Source organism: Octopus sinensis, linkage group LG6 (genome assembly GCF_006345805.1).
Source record: "Octopus sinensis linkage group LG6, ASM634580v1, whole genome shotgun sequence".
In the NCBI taxonomy this organism is placed as follows: Eukaryota; Metazoa; Mollusca; class Cephalopoda; order Octopoda; family Octopodidae; genus Octopus; species Octopus sinensis.
Window position 1 is genome coordinate 68248737 of NC_043002.1, and position 21818 is coordinate 68270554.

The following is a 21818-nucleotide window of genomic DNA, read 5'->3' on the forward strand; positions in this document are numbered from 1 at the left end:
TGCACCAAGTGTAAGCTATGGACACATAAGAGATGCAGCAATGTCAAAGGAAGGCTAACTAGGAAGATGGTTTTTGTATGTGGCAGATGCTCAGGAACAATAACACTGAAAATGCTCTGAGACCAACTTCCGTCACTTTCCAGGGAGAAAAACTAGAATAGTTGATAAGTTTCCGTTACCTAGGTGACCAAGTCAGCAGCGGGGGCGGGTGTGCTGAAAGTGTAACTGCTAGAGTAAGAATAGCTTGGGCAAAGTTCAGAGAGCTCTTACCTCTGCTGGTGACAAAAGGCCTCTCGCACAGAGTGAAAGGCAGACTGTATGATGCGTGTGTACGAACAGCCATGCTACATGGCAGTGAAACATGGGCCGTGACTGCTGAGGATATGCGTAAGCTCACTAGAAATGAAGCCAGTATGCTCCGATGGATGTGTAATGCCGGTACTCACACTCGGCAGAGTGTAAGTACCTTGAGAGAAAAGCTGGACCTAAGAAGCATCAGTTGTGGTGTGCAAGAGAGACGTTTGCGCTGGTATGGTCATGTGGCGAGAATGGATGAAGATAGTTGTGTGAAAAAGTGCCACACCCTAGCGGTTGAGGGAACCTGTGGAAGAGGCAGACCCAGGAAAACCTGGGACGAGTGGTGAAGCACGACCTTCGAACTTTAGGTCTCACTGAGGAAATGACTAGTGACCGAGACCTCTGGAAGTGTGCTGTGCGCGAGAAGACCCGACAGGACAAGTGAGTCCACAACCCGTGGCCTTCTACATGGGATGGAGCCAGCCTACGTATGCATACCTTCCCTTCTTGGGACACAAAACTCTACTTGTGAAGACGTGTTGAAGCAAGTGAGGATCAGAATCGAAATCGATCAATGGAAATTGCGGATGTGCTACCAGTGCCGGTGGCATGTCGAAACTCTGCTCGTGAAGACCCATTGAGGCAAGTGAGGATCAGAATCGAAATCGATCAATGGAAATTGCAGATGTGTTACCAGTGCCGGTGGCATGTAAGAGAACTTTCCGTTCGCGACCGTTGCCAGCACCGACCTGTTTCGTGTCCGTTGCCAACCTCGCCTGGCCCTCGTGCCGGTGGCACATAAAAAGCACCATCCGTTCGTGGCCGTTGCCAGCTCTGTCTGGCACCAGTGCGGGTGGCACGTAAAAAGCACCCACTACACTCACGGAGTGGTTGGCGTTAGGAAGGGCATCCAGCCGTAGAAACACTGCCAGATTTGACTGGGCCTGATGAAGCCTTCTGGCTTCACAGACCCCAGTAGAACCGTCCAACCCATGCTAGCATGGAAAACGGACGCTAAATGATGATGATGATGATGATGATGAATAGCAACAACATGATTTCTTACATCTTGCTCTGTTAAAGTATTTGAGGAAAATTATATTAATGTGTCCAACTGATTAAAATTCTATTTAGTTGTGCAGCTACTCTAAGGGGGGTATTTTTTGAAAAATAACTTTTACCAAGAGTAGCCACCTGGTTTTGCCATTTTTGAAGGCCAAGAATCAACTCATCACTTTCTATTGAAAGAACTGACCAGCTGTAAAGATGTAAACAGATTTGTTTCTTCTTTCTCTCTTCCCCTCTCTTTTCCTTTGACACTCCTTTCAGATGTACAGGCACACACGCACACGCACATATACACTCACTCACAAAAATACACGCACTCTCTCACTGGACAATGATGATGATGATGATGATGATAAATCCAGACAATTTTTTGAAAAACAACTATTATCAAGACCCCGCCTCAGAGTAGCCACCTGGTTTTACCATTTTTAAAGGCCAAGAATCAACTCATCACTTTCTATTGAAAGAACTGACCAGCTGTAAAGATGTAAACAAATTTTTTCATCTTTCTCTCTTCCTTTCCTTCTCTTTTCCGTTGACACTCCTTTTAGATACAGACACACACTCTCTCTCTCACTTCTCCCGATTCCTCACCCTCTTTTACTATCCTATATCTCTCCCCACCCCTACACACTCAATAATGCTTTAAAACGAGACGAATCCTCTCAAACACATTCAAATCTGAAGAGTCTACTGGAGTAGATGCAAGCGCAAATATATGATTTATAAAAACATGTGACATTAATAAAAATCTGTAAATACAAAACCATCCAGATTTCTGAGTACCTTATTTTTTCTAATATATAATACCTGTACATCACCACTAAACCTCCTAATATATATATATATACACACACACACACTTGTAAATATAATATGTGACAATTATTCGGTAGCCATGGTAAAACTCCGAGTTTCAGATGTCGACATGGAAACCCATGCCGGCATCTCTTCAGTTATCGGTCCATCAAAAAAAAAAAAAAAGGCCCGATAATTGAAGTAATGCCAGCGTGGGTTTCCATCCCAACATCCAAAACTCGGAGTTTTACCATGGCTACCAAATAATTGTCACATATATATGTTTGCAGATAAATTCCTCTATTTACATAATATTGAGGTCTCTTTCATTCTTTTGTTGTCTTGCCATTTCTATCAATATATATATATATTTGCTGACACAAGTTGCACTTTTAATATCTATATATAAAATATAATCTGGAATAAATGAATTTATATACCATGTGGTATTTAGGTCCATAAAAGGGAGATAACTGTTGGAAGGGACATAAATTTGATGAACTTGACCATTCAATAACAGATTGTTAAACTGAATACCACAAAGTACTGAAATGGATATAATTGCTTAAAATCCTTCAAAACTGCTACCCCCATCATGGCTACTGTCCAATGCCAGAAACAAGTAAACCAATAAATAAGATAAATAGAGATTAGACTTATGGAAACTTTAAATGAGGTGTTTATAACATATAAATAAAAAGGGTTCCGACACTTATCAGATGGATTGCATGCATGTACACCATCGCTATAACTTCTTGTGAGTCAGACAAAACTTGGTTGGAGTGTTCTGACATTTTAGGTTAGCTTTGAAGTGCCATGCGCTCATGATTGGTTGGGCTTTATGAATGGCACGTCTATCAAAAAATTACTCTGAGTTTTATTTTGTCTCATGCAGTCCACTTCTGGAAAACACTGCCCATGCCTGGTTGGATACAATTTCTGTTCAGTTTAAATGTCTACAAGTTATGGCCAACAACACAAAACAGCCAGGGTTGGTATGTTGGTTACTTCTTCAGATAAACAGCAATACTCCAACCTCTCACCTGGAACATCTCCACCTTTCTCAGCTGTGATGTTCTTGTCTTGTAAGCTACTGGGCAAACCTATAGGTGCCGGTGCCACATAAGAAGCACCTGTGATGGCATCTTGTGAAAAGCAGCCATGATGGTACCATGCGAAAAGCACTTGTGGTGGCACCATGTTAATTAGTAATGGCAGTAGTATTCAACCGGTAATTAATAATTAGTAACTGAACACATTACTCCCATTATCCACATATACACTCACATACATACATCATCATCATCATCATCATCATTTAACGTCCGCTTTCTATGCTAGCATGGGTTGGACGATTTGACTGAGGACTGGCAAACCAGATGGCTGCACCAGGCTCCAATCTTGATCTGGCAAAGTTTCTACAGCTGGATGCCCTTCCTAACGCCGACCACTCCGAGAGTGTAGTGGATGCTTTTACGTGCCACTGGCATGAGGGCCAGTCAGGCGGTACTGGCAACAGCCACACTAAAGCACCCATGATGGAAAATGTCTGTGTAGACACCCATGCTGGCACCACATCAAAAGCATCCAGTACATTCTGTAAAGTGGTTGGCATTAGAACGGGCATCCAACCATAAAAACAAAGTCAAGTCAATTACGGATGGAGGTGTGTCCTTTGTGCTAATGTATCTTGTGTGTTATGAACACATGTTCATCTGAAAAGTGTGGTTCCCCTGTGATTAAACACAACAATAATTAGCATACTCATGCTCAAATCTACCAGAACATATTAAGACTGAATATGCCAGCCATTGTCTTGATTCTCACTGTTCACCGTGGACATGGCTATTTAAAGTCAATAAATTTTCTATTCTCTTAACAGACAAACCTACTGGCCTAAATGCCATTCCAGCTGTTACCATCAAAATAATAATTAACAGTTAAATTGACTTTTCTGTTGACATGAATAACTTATGCTCTCTTCTTTATTTATTAGCAGTCAGTATGGGGGATTTTCTAACTATCATATAGCATTACAATGAAATAAATATGTGTATGCAAATACGTAATTCTAACATAAATTTTTAATATTTTCTGCAATGACAGAATGGCAGTGAAAGCTTGTCTCCATGATGGACAAATCAATTAGCAATGTGATGATAACAACTGGATAACAGAGTTTTTGTTTCAGGAATCATACTTAAAAAGACTAACTACTGAAAAAATGCTGCAACTAGCAAGATGTGCAAATCTGTTTTCTAACAATTTATTTATCTATTTATTTTTTTAAATTGAGAGCCATGCTGTGAAATAATAAAATCCTTGGTGTGCTTGATAGAACAGTGTTATTTTAACCCTTTAGCATTCAGATTATTCAGCTAAATGTAATGCTTATTTATTCATGTTGTTTTGAATTAATTCGTATTATCTTGTAGCTTCAAAATTTTGATTATGTAATTTTATTATTTTTAGAATGACATTGTACGATAGGTGTGAGAGGCTAGATCTGGCCAGTTTCAAGGTAAAGCAGATAGAATATTTTGGCCACATATGACAGGTTTACATGCTAAAGGGTTAAGAATTAGTTAATAATTTTATTCTGAAAAGCAATTTTAATCAAGCATACATTGTCCCTCTTTTCTACACCCTCTGAGATTTAGATACTCTAGGTTGTAAACCCTATACTATTTTAAAAGGTATGACAAACACTGTACACTGTAGTCCTATATATAATATATATATGCACACATACACAAAGAAAACATGCTGAACATGGCTGTGACATGTTTTTTTGTCTAAATTAAATGAGTCAAATGATATTTCTAACAATCATTATCAGCCTTGAATTTCAGCAGCTTTAAATTACTGCTGTGCGTCTAATTTTGCGCTATTTATTAATGTAAGTATATCGTTTCAATGTATATATATATGTGAGTGTATGTGTGTATAACGTGAGTAATGTGTTCAGTTACTAATTATTAATTATCAGTTGAATACTACTACCATTACTAATTAACTTTGCATTCTTAGATAATAACAGATGGAAAAGGAGATAAATAATCCTAGTTAGAACCTTTATTTTGTGTATGTTTGTGTATGCTTGTTTGAAAGCAAGAAAGAAAAAAAAAGGGAGACATTCACTAGACAACTTATTGATAAACACCCAAAGCTACGTATTGTAGCTTCCTTGATTCATGACTCAGCACCACATGAGTATTTTAGACTGTGCAATGATGGACAAATATGGAAATTTGTCAAATTTGATGATACATAGAGAAAGGATGCAAGTTGGTCTGCAGGCATTCACCGAAATGCAAAATCAAGGAAACTTAACAAAACAAAATATGACATCCCTTATGAATCATGAGAGGCTAAAATCCAATACAAAAATGCTTTTAAAATACCCAAATTTTATGTAGCAAGGTCCACCTTTTTGACTCTTACATTGAAAATATTGACCCCATTTATCTTACAGTCATGTAAACATGGGCATATATTAGGTTGTCTCACATGAAATGTTGTATTTTAAAAGGGTTTCTTAGGAGTCATCTATAAATGGATTTTTAATGAGTTTCTATATACGTTTGTGTTTAATCACTTTTTTCTTTCTAGACAATACTATTATTCAGAAATGCTACCCACAGCTCTTTTGACAATGTTGACAACTGAACAATACTGAGTAATTTTCTTGTACGAATACAAGTTGGGTCACTCTGCCAACAAAACTCTATGAAACATCAAGCAGACCTTTGGTAACGATTCAGTTGACATTAGAACTGTTCAGAGATGATTCCAAAGATTTCGTTCAGAAAATGAAAGCCTTAAAAATGAACCAAGAGGGAGACCAAAATCCGTTATTAAGCATGATGAATCAAATGCTTTGGTTAAACGAAATCCGAGAACAACAGTCAAAAAAATCTGATCCAGCTCCAGACATCTCCCACAACTGCTTCTTGACACTTGAAGACAATTGAAAAAGGCAAAAAGATGGATAGGTTTCTTCCCCATCAACTTAATGAGATTCAAAGAAACAGACACCTCACAGTGTGTTCCATGTTGATTTCTCGGTTGGAAAGAGAACCATTTTTGTATTGACTCATTACATTTAAAAAATGGATACTCTTTGATAATAGCAGGACAGTGGTAAGATGCAGGAGAGTCACCAAAACACTACCCAAAACCACCATTGTACCCTAAAAAGTTGATGGTCACTGTATGGTGGTCAACAAAGGGGGTTATTCCTTATTAATTTTTGTAACAAGGAAAAACTGTAACAGCAACATCCTATTGTCAGAAAATTGATTGTATGCAGGAAAAATTAAAATAGAAACAACCCAGTTTAGTGAATAGAGATGGCCCAATTTTACTTCATGATAAAGCACGGACTCACACTTCTCAAACTACGGTTCCCAAAGTTGCAAAGCCTGAATTATGAAATTCTGGCACATCCTCCTTGTTCTCCTGATATCTCTCTGACTGATTATCACATATTTAAACACTTTGAGCTTGCTATATGCAATGAAACATTCTTAAATAAAGAAGAGGTAATTGAAGCATTCAAACAGTTTATCAGTGTAAAAGATGACAAATTCTTCGAAGATAGAATATATACTTTAAAGTTGGATGAAGGTCATAAATGAACAAGGGTCATATTTTGATTAAATAAATAAATATTCTAAAACTTAAAAAACAATTTCAACATTCTCTTTTTCAAATATGACATTTCAGGTGAGACAACCTAATACTTTACTCGGCAATGGTTGTTTTTAGCAAGCCTGGCTACAACTGTTTTCATAAAGACCACTTTAATTGCCAAAGGGGTGTGAGATAGTCTATGTTTGCTCAAGCTTTGCCATTTGTTCCTCTGGAGTTGATATAATAAAGTACCAGTCAAGTACAAGGGTGGGTGTGAGTCAACGATATCAACTAACATTCTGCAGGTGCTTGCAGGTCAGAAAATACAGCTGAAAGAGAGTAATTGCCAAGGTAAATCTGAATACATAAGTTCTGCCTTGAGTCCTCCACTTCATAAGAGTGGTTACTTTGTTTCCATTATGTATGAGTGACCAAGATGACAACCCCCCCCCCCCTCTGAACGGTATGCCAGTCTGTTGCAAGATTGCTCATTTACAGCTGAGTGGACTGGAGCAACATGAAATAAAGTGTCTTGCTTAAGAATACAACACACTGCCTGATCCAAGAGTCGAAATGACAATCAGGCCATCATGAGTGCAACACCCAAACCCCTGGGCCATGCACCTTCTTAAATGACAATAGAAGACTATGCTCTGACAAGAGCATTCCCTATAGTAGACAATCCTCCTGTAGGAGCATCCCCAAAAGAGAGAATCTCTTCACATAGGAGCATCCCCCATAGAAGACTATCCTCCCATAGGAGCATCCTTCATAGAAGACTATCCTCCCATAGGAGCATCCCCCATAGAAGACTATCCTCCCATAGGAGCATCCCCCATAGAAGACAATCCTCCATTAGGAGCATCCCCCATAGAAGACTATCCTACTATAGGAACATCCCCTATAGAAAACTATCCTCCCATAAGAGCATCCCCCATAGAAGACTATCTTACCATAGGAGCATCCCCCATAGAAGACTATCCTCCCATAGGAGCATCCTAAGTAAATCTCTTTATATACTGTCATTTTTATGCTTTTCTTTTTTTCTTCTTTTTTTGTCATTCTTATACTTGATTCCCTGTGTAACCCACACCATTATGGTAATTTATTCTTTAATCTACTCCTCATCCATTGCTCTTGTGGCTAATAAAAATTATCATCATTTAAGGCGGTGAGCTGGCTGAATCATTAACATACTGAGCAGAATGCTAGGCAACATTTTGTCCATCTTTATGTTTGGAGTTAAACTTCCACCAAAGTTGACTTTGGCTATCATCCTTTCAGGGTTGATAAAATAAGTACCAGTTGAACACTGGGACTGGTGCTATCAACTTGCCCTCTCACCCTAAATTGCTGGCCTTGTACCGAAATTTGAAACCATTATTATTATTATCATCATCATCATTCAGTAGTCTTATTTTCATCACGTGCTTTCACTGCACTATGAAGCACAGCTATGTGTGCCTTGGGTATGTGCTGTGATTTGTTGTGATACTCTTATTGTTACTGTATTGAAAGTGCTTTGCGTAGGATGTGTGCGGTGTCTAGTAGTACTATTTTCTGTATGTCATACATACTTGTTAGTCTTGGTGTTTTTGTTTATGTATTTGTCTGAATATTTTTTTATCATACCTAATGCACCTATTATGATAGGAATTGTTTCTGTTTTTAGACTCCACATTCAAGTTATTATTATTATTATTATTAATATTATTATTAAGGGGGAGGCGAGCTGGCAGAATCATAAGCACATGGGGTAAAATGCTTAGCAGTATTTCATCTGTTGCTATGTTCTGAGTTCAAATTCCACCAAGGTCAACTTTACCTTTCATCCTTTGGGGAGGGGGGGGTTGATAAAATTAAGTACCAGTTGCATACTGAGATCAATCTAATCGACTAGACCCCTCCCTAAAAATTTCAGGCCTTATGCCTTGACTAGAAAAGATTATTATTATTAATATTATTTTTATCATTATTATTATTATTATTATTATTATTATTATTCAGATTCCACCGAGGTTGACTTTGCCTTTCATCCTTTCAGGGTCGATAAATTAAGTACCAGTGAAACACAGGGTGGGGGGAGATAGATGTAATCGACAAGTACCTACCCCCAAAATTGCAGGCTTTGTGCCTTTAGTAGAAAGGATTATTATTATTATTATTAAAGTGTTAAACTGGCAGAATTGATAGCATGCCAGGCAAAATACTTAACAGCATTTCATCCTTTTTAACATTCAGAGTTCAAATTCCACCAAGGTTAACTTTGCCTTTCGTCCTTTCTGGGTCGATGAAATAGATACCAGTTAAGTACTGAGGGTTGATATAATCAACTAGCCCTTCTCTCCCTAAATTTCAGACATTGTGCCTTTAGTAGAAAGGATTGTTATTATTATTATTATCATCATCATTAAACCTAAAATGGTGTTCTGTCTCTTTTAGTTCCAGTTTCAAACACTGACAAGGTCAAATCTGTTTCTCACCCATTATAAACTGAAGTTCTTTCAGTCAATTTAACCCCTACACTACAAAATCCTGGCCTTGTACCTACTGAGAAAAGGAACGAATATCATTATCAAACTATACACAGTTGTGTATCTTCAGGTTTAATTCCATACATACGTAATTCTTATTGTGTTCGCTTTCATTGATTTACTCTCCCCTTCCTCTTTTCATTGATCTAATATTTATTATTCAATAACACAAGTTCACTACTCACACTGATGCAGGTTAGTCAAGCCTATCTGCCACGTTTGGCCGTGTTTCAAATAGGTGAAAAAAAAAAAAAAGATCTAATGCAAAATAGAACAAGTAGCTTTAAATTCAAGTTAGAAGATTGAAGGTTTTGGCTTGACAAATATATATGTAAGTGTGTATGTGTGTGTGTGCATGCACACACTCACATGTGCTCGTGCTTTATACTTTTATGCAACAATATCAATTGCATATGGCTGGGCAAAACCTGAAACTGCTAGATAACATGGGTAAAGAAAGAAATAAAAATAGGGCTTCTTTTCTTTATTTCCCCTCCTCATCTCCCTTTATATGTATATAAATATATATAAAATCATTCTTTCCCCTACTCCTCTCCAGCATACACTAAAAATACACATAGCTGAATTACCGGTCCCATGTGCTAGCTGAGAGAAATTGTCTCCTATTGTTCCCTATAGCAATATTTGTTCATAAATATATTTAATGTCTTTCATTATTATTGTTGATTTAAAACAAAAACTCAACAGACACAGATGAGAAATAGTCATGTTTATGTATGCCTTTCCCAAAGACATTAGCAATGTATTTCAAGCTGTACTTATTGCTCAAAACCTGAATGCAAAACACTGCAAAAATTATGATAAGTATTTCTATGAATTAAACTATGCTTGAAAATGTCTGCATAAATAATAATATTGTTTCTCTACTGGAACCATCTAATGTTATTAACATATTAAGTTTTGAATGCTGTTTACCATAATGTCATAACTTCTCTAGAGGAAGAGGATATATTAACATAGTTTTATGTCTTCATAGTTGTGAAACCCAAGGTTTCTAGTTTGAGGGACAAAATTTGCAATGCTTGAATTATTCTCAAAGGTTTTAATTAATGCAAGATGATATGGCTCCAGATAAAAATTCAAAGTAGATGGTAAATTCAACCAGGGCTGTGGAGTCAAAAAAAAAAACTTCAACTCTTCTACTATTGGCACCTCCGACTCCAACTCCTCTTTCTGTAATTAAGTGATATCTCATAAAGCATATGCATACGCTTGTACTTTGAGTAGGCCTTTATGTTATAACTGGTTTATATTAAAGATATTGTGAGTCGGTATAGTTTTACCGACTCCAACTTCAGCTGCCCCTTAATTGTTTCTGACTCCACAGCCCTGGATTCAACTAATTAAATGCTCATCCTTACTATATTACACTGCTTCTCGTAGCTCCAATAACATATAGGAAGAATTCTGCTCAGCACCACAAGCTAACAAAACACATAGGGTGCTCTACCCACTGGCAAGGTTAACTAAACCAATGGGTTAGATGGTTTGACCATGGCTGGTAAGATGAGGAGCTGTGCCAGACTCCAATCTGATTTGGCATGGTTTCTACAGCTGGATGTAATGGGTCCCAGTTGCAGGACACAAATATGCCATGACTACGATTCACTTGGCTTGATGGGTTTTCTTCTCAAGTACAGCATATTGCCAAAGGTCTGTCATTTGTCATTGCCTCCATGAGACCCAGCACGGGTGCTAGTTGCATGACACTGGCATCGGCCACATTACCCCTGTAACACCATCATCAATGATTCAAATCTACTTTTATAGATAATTTTGTTTTTTCACACATTAACTTGTGTAAGTTGAAATAGTATAATGTTAGAGAAAGAAACCCATTTCTTGCAATAAATACATGTAAAGGGAAATTTTTTCAGGTACCTTTAAAAATACTACTGTGGGTCTCCAATTTACTATTTTGCTCGTGTGGACCCACAAAAATTATCATATGGGCCTCTGCCGAGAACCAATGTTCTAAACCAAGCCTGGCCCACTTGAATTACACTGCCAGCCACTTTAATCACAGAAAGGTTTTTAAGGGTCGCTTGTATACTGACAGAATTGAAAGCATTTTGCTTTCTCATGCTATTATTACAATAATGAATGAATTCCCGTTGATTCAACACAAAATATTATCATTGCAAAAACAGTAGTATTTTTCTTTTTTACTTTTCATTACAATATTTAATTTTTGATAAAATTTTTAAAATGTTTGTTTAAATAAACCCATTTTAAGAAAGTATCAAGCGGGCCGCGAGATAAAAGTCAGCAGGCCGTATGCAGCCCGTGGGCCTCAGATTGGCCAACCCTGTTCTAAACCATATAGTCAAAAAGATATACACAGTATTTCACTTTCATCAACTGTTTTCACAAGCAGAAACTATTTAACCCTTTCGATACCAACCTAAGACTAACTCTGGCTCTAAAATACAAAACCATTCAGTATTTTTTTTAAATTGCGTATCATAATTTTATCTAGGGATATGATGTAATGTTCTAAATATTATCATAATAAGAGGATATTTTACTAAACCCCTCAAAATTCTTAATAGAAATTTAATTTTTTAAAAATATATACAGTATATTTCATCAGCAATGTGGTTACAGAAGGGTTAATAAATTTTTATTAAAATTATTATAATGCTATTCTAAAAATAAACTATCATGTCATAGAAATATCAAAGCTACAGAATAATGCATGATTAATTCAAAACATTGTGAATGAATACATTTTTTTACAACTGTCATAGTAATCTGAGTGCCAAGGAGTTAAATTATAAGGATTTATAAATCTAAGCAAATAAACTCTAAACAAAAAAAAACAAAAAACACATTACCAGATACTAGACACAATATATCAACAGTCAAGGAATAGACATCACCATTATCATCATTTTATGATCATTTTCCATGCTGGTATGATTGGACAGGATCATCAGTTTATATTTGGAGTTACAGCTCTCCCAGGTAAGTTTGAGGACCACATCCCAACCATGCATTTATGTTTGGTTTAGTTTCTACAGCTGGATGCCCTTCCTAATACTAACCACTTTACAGAGTGTACTGGGTGTGTTTTTTTCATAGCACCACCACTTGAAAGGTGGCTGTGTCCTCAACAGGGGCTAAAAGATCCTCTCAACTCCACACTTGAAAAATACTGGCACTCTGTCAGTTGCGACGATGAGAGTTCCAGCTGATCCAATCAGGGGAACAGACTGCTCGTGAAATTAATGTGCAAGTGGCTGAGCACTCTACAGACATGCATTCCCTTAATGTAGTTCTCAGGGAGATTCAGCATGACACAGAGTGTGACAAGGCTGGCCCTTTGAAGTACAGGTACTACTCATTTTTGCCAGCTAAATGGACTGGAGCAATGTGAAATAAATTGTTTTGCTCAAGACATGCAACATGCCACTAGGATTTGTACTCACAGCCTTATGATTGTCAGCTGATTTACCCTAACCAATAACTTCTGCACCTTTGCACTGCACATTTTACAGAGTGCAGTAGATACATTTTATCTGTACATACTTGCATGAGGTTGAGATGTTGTGTGGGGTTGAGATGTTAATAAATAAAATTGCTTGCAAATATATATCCAAAACAGAAATTATAAAATTACCGAATAAGTTTTTAGTCCTTTCATAAAATATATTAATCTTTTGTTATCTTTCAAAATACAACAAATTTTAAAACTGGTTTCTTTTAAGAAATATAAAAGATGAAAAACAAAAAGAATTTTAGACTCACTACTTATACAGAATTCTGATGTATTATATATAGCATATTATACAAAGCCAATATTTCAAATATTTCTCAATTTCAGTTAATTTCATGATATGTTCAGTGCTGAAAATCAAGTTAGCTGTAGCAGCATAACTAGAATTTGAGAGAGGCAGATAAGGTTAGGGGACTGTATATACTTCTACTGAAAACAAAGGGTTTTTCTTTTACTGTGACTAATATACTATTTGAGGCTTTGTAAGAAGCATAATGGTGGTGATATATGGGAAATGTACAGAATGAGAGGCGAAAAGCAAGTGGAGTATGACTGACGAATATGTAATATTAAGTATGAAGTGACTGCTGAATATTTAATTTTAATCTATGAGAAAACTTAATTGCGTGAACGAGCTAAGAGAATAACAAAGAACATTACTGCTTGTTGTTGTTGTTGTTCAGCTCCTCATTCAGCATTGAGTGAGCAAACCTATAATCAAATGTATTCAACCTGTGATCTTCCCTTTTTAAGCTACAATATACCCAAGATAACATTAATTTGGATACATATGCTCCTTCCTTTTTTTGTAAAGATAGTAAGGGCATAATTTGAGGGAGATTTGACTGCTATAGTGTCAACTATGTTGGTATGGATATACATTACAGAGTTGGTAGCAAAAGGTGCCTACAAATGAAGTAAGACTTGGAAAATATATTGGGTTAAAGTGGCAACATCAACTCAAAGACAATGGACAGGAAAAGGAATGAAGTCTATCTAAAAAATTATTTTTTATTAGTATTATGCTGTTATCTTCAACAGTTGTTAGATACAAACTATTTCATTCCTTTGATTTTTCTTCTAGGATATAGAATTTATTCGACTACAGTCTAAAACTCAATTTTTACTTTTTACTTGTCACTAGACTGTGGCCATGCTGGGGTACCACCTTGAAGGGTTTAGTCAAACAAATCGACTCCTGTACTTATTTTGAAATCTGGTACTCATTCTATCATTGTCTTTTGTAGAACCTCTAAGTTATGGAGATGTAAACAAATGAATATCAATTGTCAAGCAGTGGATAAGGACAAATACTGACATGCAAACACACACACACATGTATATATACACATACACACACAAGCTTTCATATAGTTTCTGTCCTTCTGTCCTGTCTACCAAATTCATTCACAAGGGATTGGTTAGTCCAGAGCCATAGTAGAAAGCACTTGCCCATCTAGCAGTATTTCGTCTGCTGCTACATTCTGAGTTCAAATTCCGCTGAGGTCGACTTTGCCTTTCATCCTTTCGGGGTCGATTAAATAAGTACCAGTTACGCACTGTGGTCGACTTAATCCGTTTGTCTGTCCTTGTTTGTCCCCTCTGTGTGTAGCCCCTTGTGGGCAGTAAAGAAATAAGAAAGCACTTGCCAAAGTCGCCACACAATAGGACTGAACCCGAAATGGCATGGTTGCAAAGCAAACTTCTTAACCACCCCTTTCAAACAATTTATATTTCGGGAGGGGTTTTTTTCTCTTTTTTTTTTTTTAGTAACGATTAAACCTTGGATAAAAATATTTTAAGCTAATTTAATCTCTGAAGCTTCTAATAGGTTGCGAAGTAAAACAATGAATGTTAAGCCTTTTAGCTAACTGACGAGCAATTTTTCTGTTTAACCATTTGTCATTTTGTAACAATTATGTTTATGAATACCCTGCGTAACTAACAAAGAAATCAGTTTTCTAAGCAAGAAACTTTTAAACATAGCATTAAGCCTATACGTAAAACATCTTTATTAGTTCTATTTACCAAAGTTTAAACAGAATATAATACTTTGCCTATCAAAAATTATCTCAAGTTTATAATGTATTGCTAAAAAAGAGAAAAAAACCAGCTCTAGTTTCACTTATTATTTAAAGTAATTCTCGGAAAAGGATATACGAATCAATCTGTTATTCTAAAATCCAATATTTCATCTAACAGCTGACTAGTCTGACGTTTTCACAGATATATAAAATTATTTACCCTAGTAGCAAAAAACAGGATTTTAAAGCAATTTTTATTTCCAAGCAATATAAACTTTCATTATATCAGATTCTAGCATCTACATCAACAGGAATTTATTATGAGGGCGGTGCTATAAAGTTGTAAATGGATTAAGTGAGAGTACCAGGATATCAATATTTTCCTAGAAATCCGGTTGCTAATTTTATGAAAAGAGAAGGAAATGTATTTTTCCTTTTCGAGTCAAGTGGAAATAATTATTCTACCACCGCTAAATTAGAAATCTGATTTGTCTCATCATATAAACATGTACGAGAGAGGGAACCCCTATACAAAACGCTCAACCTGCTACAAACAACAGCCAAATCTCCCTTAATCCACACTTTACCGTTTTCAATAAAGACGGATGCATCTATGGTCATGTATATACATACATATATGCATACATACATAGACGATGATGATCATGGAATATTTTTAATTAGGTTACTCGAATAGCATAGAGAAAATGTATATAAGAAGGGTGTGGCAGTTCTGCTACAAGTAAGTCAACTCGGTTCAAGTAAAACCATGATGAAAGGCATTCCAGCTGTTACCACAATAATATTAATTCCACCAGTCTAAGGTGAACTGTTCGAACGAAAGGTTACGTTTCATACAGTGTCTACCTATCGAATACCATTGACAAAGCTTTGGGTTAACCCGAAGCTAAGGTAGAAGACACCAGAAGTACCGCGCAGTGGGATCGAAAATGAAACAGAGCCGTCTAAAGGCATGAGCATACTAAGTAATCCTGGAGTCTCACGGGCCTATGGTCCCAATGCTAATCTATTTATGCAGTTGTGTATGTAAGGGGCCTCCGTGCATTGCTTTACACGGGAGCCTATAATTCTGATAAAACGACCCTAACCTGAAGCTTAGTAATCGTAAAGCGAACTTGTTAACCATACAACAATGCATGTACCCGTGTACGTCATGACCAAAATGTACGGTTAAATAAATGATAGAATAAAAGAAGATACAGAGAATTTAGTAAAATAGTCTAAAATTTATCAAGGATCAGTTCCTCTCTTGCAAAATAGACACAAGCCCAAAACAATTTCGCCATCGCGATTAACAGTAAGTTCGTAAATAGCAGTGAAGATAATTGCTATTTGAGATGTAAATGTCATGGAAACAGCAGATACAAAACTTAAAATAAAAAACAGTGAAGAACACAGAAACCGGCAAATATTTCTATTAGGGGTCCCTCAGAAACATAATAAAAAGGAAGGACGGATCAGGCGATAATAATTGTGTAAAGGTTATTTCGGTTTGTTTGCTGTGAATATAAGACTTGTGTCGCAATATTTAACATAATGTATCTTTAAAAGTCATCATTAGGAAACCTTGATGTACTGTAATTAGACAATCGTAATAATTGTTTGTTATCTAAGTACTTCATTTTAAAAAGGAAAAAAAATCTAAAATTCAACGTCAGCAGAAATTTGAGCTTTTAGCGATCTTATATTAAGATTCTGTTAATAAAAAAAAAAATTAGGATAATGTAATATTTTTAACACGAGTGGAGGTTATAAGATTACTTCAATAAAAATCGGACACTACTGAAAATTATAATTATTTATTTATGCACAACAGCAATTTTTGAAAAGGTAAAGAATAAATATAGTCGCAATCATGCATTTTACTTCTACTTTCGTTTACAAGAAAACAATTCATAGTTATAATAATGAGAGGATGAATACTAATGCAAATGTGGTGAATTGTTTCACTTACATGAGTGAAACTGCCTTAGTAGAGTATGGGAACGGATTGTGAAAATAAGAAGCAATGACAGTCGTAATACCACTAAAAATTAATTATATTGTTTTTCATTTACATATCTTTCAATACAATGGATAAATATAATTCCTCCTTTAAAAAAAAAAAACGATTGTTATGAAATGAACGAACTAAGTACTATTTAATACTCAATGTTTTGATCTACTGTTTACTCGTACACTATTAAAATAGGTACTAAAAAAATAGATGAAAAAAAAGAAAAGACGTAATTGAAAAAAAAAGAAAAACACAAACGAAAAACAGAGAGAATAAAATGAGTTTAAGGACAGTATTTTCATTTTAAATTTTCCAGAAACCATCGGAGACTGAGTCGAAGCAACAGCAACACGAGAGAGAACAGCCGACATCGGCATCACAGAAACCAAAATATTAACTAGAATCATTTACTTACCTTTTGTTTAGTGATTGCAGAAATAATGTTCGGTTGATGGGAACTGATGATAAGCAAAGAAATTAATTCAGTAAGGTTTGGAAGAGTAGCAAAACAAACTGTACACTACTACGTGCAAATTGTAGACTTACACTGCCATTTAATCAGTTATCGTTTCCGTTATACCGTATGAAAGAGCATCTCTGATTGGTTATTACCCTTTTTCCTTGAATTGTCGAACAATTCGTTTTCTCAGAAATTTAGTTGCGATGTAAAAACAAATAAATTTAATGTTTACTTTAACACCTGGCCACCAAAACATAGGATAGAGGGTAATAGGTGTAAATAAAAATGTGTATTATACGAATATGAAAAGAAAAATTTGCGCCAATGAACCGGAGGGGTGGAGAAGGAACTTTCGGAAAATTCACACTATCCGATTTTTTCCCTCATAACTTTTAGGAAAATTGATATATTTTAATGAAATTTTATATAAATACCTTTCAAGAGGCGAAGATTACGATTATAAAGAAATTTAGGGAGAAAATTTTTCAGATGGGGTGGGGAGAGGACTTTCCAAGAGAAAGAAATTCATAAATATTTCTTTCTCTCACCATGATACATGGGATCTTTTTTAAAACCTTTTTCTATTACTCAAACGAAAAATAAAGGAATTTAAACTTACTTCCATTACACTCAAGCAAAAGAATAATTTATGAATTTCTTTCTCTTTGAAAGTTTTCTCCTCACCCCCTCGGAAAAAATTTTCCCCACAAATTTCTTTATAATAGTAATCTATGCCGTTTGAAAGGTATTTACATAAGATTTCGTTAAAAGATATCCATTTTCCTATAAGTTATGAGGAAAAAAATCAGATCGTATGAATTTTCCAAAAGTCCTCTCCCCAGTCCCTCAGAAAAAAATTTTCAGTTTTTGCCTGAATTAAATACAACTTCTACTGAAGAACAACTTCAGGGCACTGAAACTTTCAGGCGAGATGACAAAAGACTGAGCTGCCTGGCGCTTTGCCATACTCAAGAAGACCCATATTCCACAGCAGAAATGTTGAGACCAATCCTACTGATGTTGTAAAGCATTTGTGGCGGTGCCACATAAAAGCACCTGTGTGACGCCAAATAAAAGTGACCATGTGGCACCATGTAAAAACATTCATGCAGTGCCACATAAAATCACCCATGTGGTGCTATGTAAAAGGATCCATGTGGTGTCACGTAAAAACACCCAGCACACTCTGCAAAGCGGTTAGCATTAGGAAGAGCCTCCAGCCAGAGAAACCATGCCAAATCAGACTGGAGTCTGGTGCAGCTTGCCACCTCTGGCCAAACCATCCGACCATGTCAGCATGGACAACAGACATTAAATGATGATGATGATGATGATACTTATATTGTTAAACATCACCAAACTATTATTCTTGAATATTATGGTTAAATTTCTTATTGTTGGGAGGATATGATGTCTGCTAACAATTCAATCATGTGGTTTACTTTCAAATGTTTGTAAATTACAGGGCTTTGGGTTCAATCCCACACTGTGGTACCTTGAGCATATATATTATATATATATATAAAGTAGGCAGGCTAGAGTGTAAAACAGGAGATGGGCAACATTTTGTGAGAGACAGGCCACATGAGACATGGCTCATCATAAGGCAGGTCGCACAACTGAAAAAAATTCCAGTAGGTTTTCATTTAGGCTTATTATTCAAAAAGTCTAATAGGCTGCAAGTTGCCCACAACTGGTGTAAATTCTGAAGAACAAGGGAAGGTGAATGTTTCTGTTGCTAGTAAAAGATAAGCACTGACTAAGGTCATTGTAGAAGATGAAAAGGGGAGTCGTGGAAAAGATAATTGAGGAAAAACTAAGAGGCATAGGCATGGCTGTATTCTTTTATTCTTTTACTCATTTCAGTCATTTGACTATGGCCATGCTGGAGCACTGCCTTTAGTCAAACAAATCGATCCCAGGACTTATTCTTTGTAAGCCTAGTACTTATTCTATCCATCTCTTTTGCCGAGCCACTAAGTTACGGAAACATAAACACACCAACATCAGTTGTCAAGCGATAGTGGGAGGACAAATACACACACACAGACACACACATACACTCATGCACACACACACATATACGACAGGCTTCTTTCAGTTTCCATCTACTAAATCCACTCACAGGGCTTTGGTCAGCCCAGAGCTATAGTAGAAGACACCTGGCCAAGGTGCCATGTAGTAGGACTGAACCTGGAACCATGTCTTACCATACAGCCACGCCTGTGCCTATATAGTTATGAATTTCGTTTTGCAGCTACATGGTTCTTTGCTCAGTTCCGCAGTATAAAACCTCGGGCAACAGGCTTCTACTATAGCCTTGTGTTATACAATGTCTTGTGAATATAATTCGGTAGATCAAAGCTGTATAGAAGTTTGTCATACATATGTATTTTACCGTTCACCCTTTATTTGTTTCAGTCATTAGACTGTGGCCATGCTGGGGCACTGCCTTGAAGAATTTTAGTCAAAGGCCCAATGCTCAAACGGTGCTTTTGACATTCCACTGGCACAGGTGCCAGTCAGATGGCACTGGCATCAGCTATGACTACGATTTCACTTGGCTTGACAGGTTTTCTCAAGCACAGCATATCACCCAACATTTGAAGGGTGTTTTTTATGTGCCAGTTATGTAACATTGGCATCGGCCCGACTATGATTATGAAATGTGAAACTGAATTCTTTAATCCAAGCTTAATTTAATAGGAAGAAAAGATTAATCATTTTATCAACAAAAAGCTGAGCAGAGTTTAAAAGAGCAGACCTTGGATTTCTAATGGTAGATAAGTTCTGCTATCTACATGACCTGATCATTTGATGGAGGGATCGGTGATAACTTAATGAGTAAAGTCCATCATAAGTAAAGAAACTAGAGAAACTGTGCACTTATTAACATTTTTAGGGCATTAGGTTTATTTTATTTAATAGATAATCCAGTGCTGCATCTCTGATATACCTCCAGATCTCACCTTGCATTGTCACTGGTCCAGGAGGTCGAGATAAGAAATTGAAGCTGATCATTCAAGTCAGCTCTTCCTCATATTAAATCCAGTTTAATATACTTTTTTTAACAACAAACAGGTGAATCTTTTGTTATTGCAGTCAGGATATCATACACATCTGCAACTATTAAATATAACCACCTCCATAGTTTCCTTGCCCATAAGGATACATGGAACATGTGGTATAAGCAGTATCTATAACAACCTCCATAGTTTCCTTGCCCATAAGGATACATGGAACATGTGGTATAAGCAGTATCAGTAATAGTAATTCTTAAAAACTAAATAAATGTGCCCTTTTAAAGCCTAGCCAGGTTCATGGGCCCGGTTTCCCAGTTTCTATGGTGTATGTGTTTCCCAGCTGGATGGGACGCCTGTCCATCGCAGCGTTACTCATTTTTGCCAGCTGAGTGAACTGTAGCAACGTGAAATGAAGTGTTTTGCTCAAGAACACAATGCGTCGCCCGATCCAGGAATCAAAACCACAATCTTACAATCATGATGCTGACACCCTAACCACTAAGCCACGCACCTCCACTATAGTAATTCTTATTATGTATTATTTGGAATGGTGTCTTCATTGTTGTTTTCACTACATTTTGGCTGTGTAAGCTCTAGCCTTCTTCAGGTGTCTTGTGATTCACCTTAGTGCTTGAGATTGAACTCAAAACCTCTACATGACTGTACTGTATTTCAGCACCATTATTCACTATACTATACCTGTAGGCAGGGCCAGAGTGAATTTTTTCTTAAGGCTTACAGACCTCCATAGATGTCTTGTGTTGACTCCATACTAATTGGATAATACAATTTTATATTTCTGAGACGAGGTATTTATACTATATATTAGTCCGAGTGATATCCTCTTTATTTTTCTTTAACTCTGATACCGCAGGTATAGTATATTGGATAAAGGCACTGAAATGCAATACAGTCACCTAGAGATTCTGAGTTCAATCCCCGGCAAGGCACTAAGATGAATTACAAGACACTTGAAGAAGGCTGGAGTGTACACAGTCAAAATTTAGAGAAAGCAATAATCAAGATAAAGTAAAGTGCTGTGACTAATCTACATATATATAAAATTTTTTGTATCTCTGTCTGTTCCCAATGCATTCTTAAATGGCTCGACCAAATTTTACATGGTAATGCTATGAGACCCCAGGGGGGTCAACATGTAATTTTTTGGGATTAAAACAATGCAACATTGGCAATGTTTCCATATTACGTCTCAAAACTTGAAGAATAAAAGTGAAACCTTCGACGGAGTAAGTTATAAATAGCTTCATTTTTATATTGTTTCACGTTTAAGTTTCACTATGTGTGTGTATATATATATATATATATATATGTATGTGTGTATGTATGTATGCATATATGGAAATGGATGCATCACGTTCAGTTAAATAATAAATAATCTCTCTATATATAAACGGCAGTTTGTCTGTGCATGTTTCTGTGTG

At 36.4% G+C, this 21818-nt stretch overlaps 1 protein-coding gene across 2 annotated transcripts in view; it reads right to left on the reverse strand.

Annotated features, from left to right (window-relative positions):
* Window positions 1-17475, reverse strand: part of LOC115213462 (long-chain-fatty-acid--CoA ligase 5) — a 117613-nt gene extending 100138 nt beyond the window's left edge. For both annotated transcript variants that reach the window (XM_029782445.2, XM_029782446.2), the window contains exon 1: window positions 17309-17475. The gene's annotated coding sequence lies outside the window, so the exon portion shown is untranslated. The remainder of the gene's footprint in view (window positions 1-17308) is intronic.
* Between the last annotated feature and the right edge of the window lie 4343 nt (window positions 17476-21818).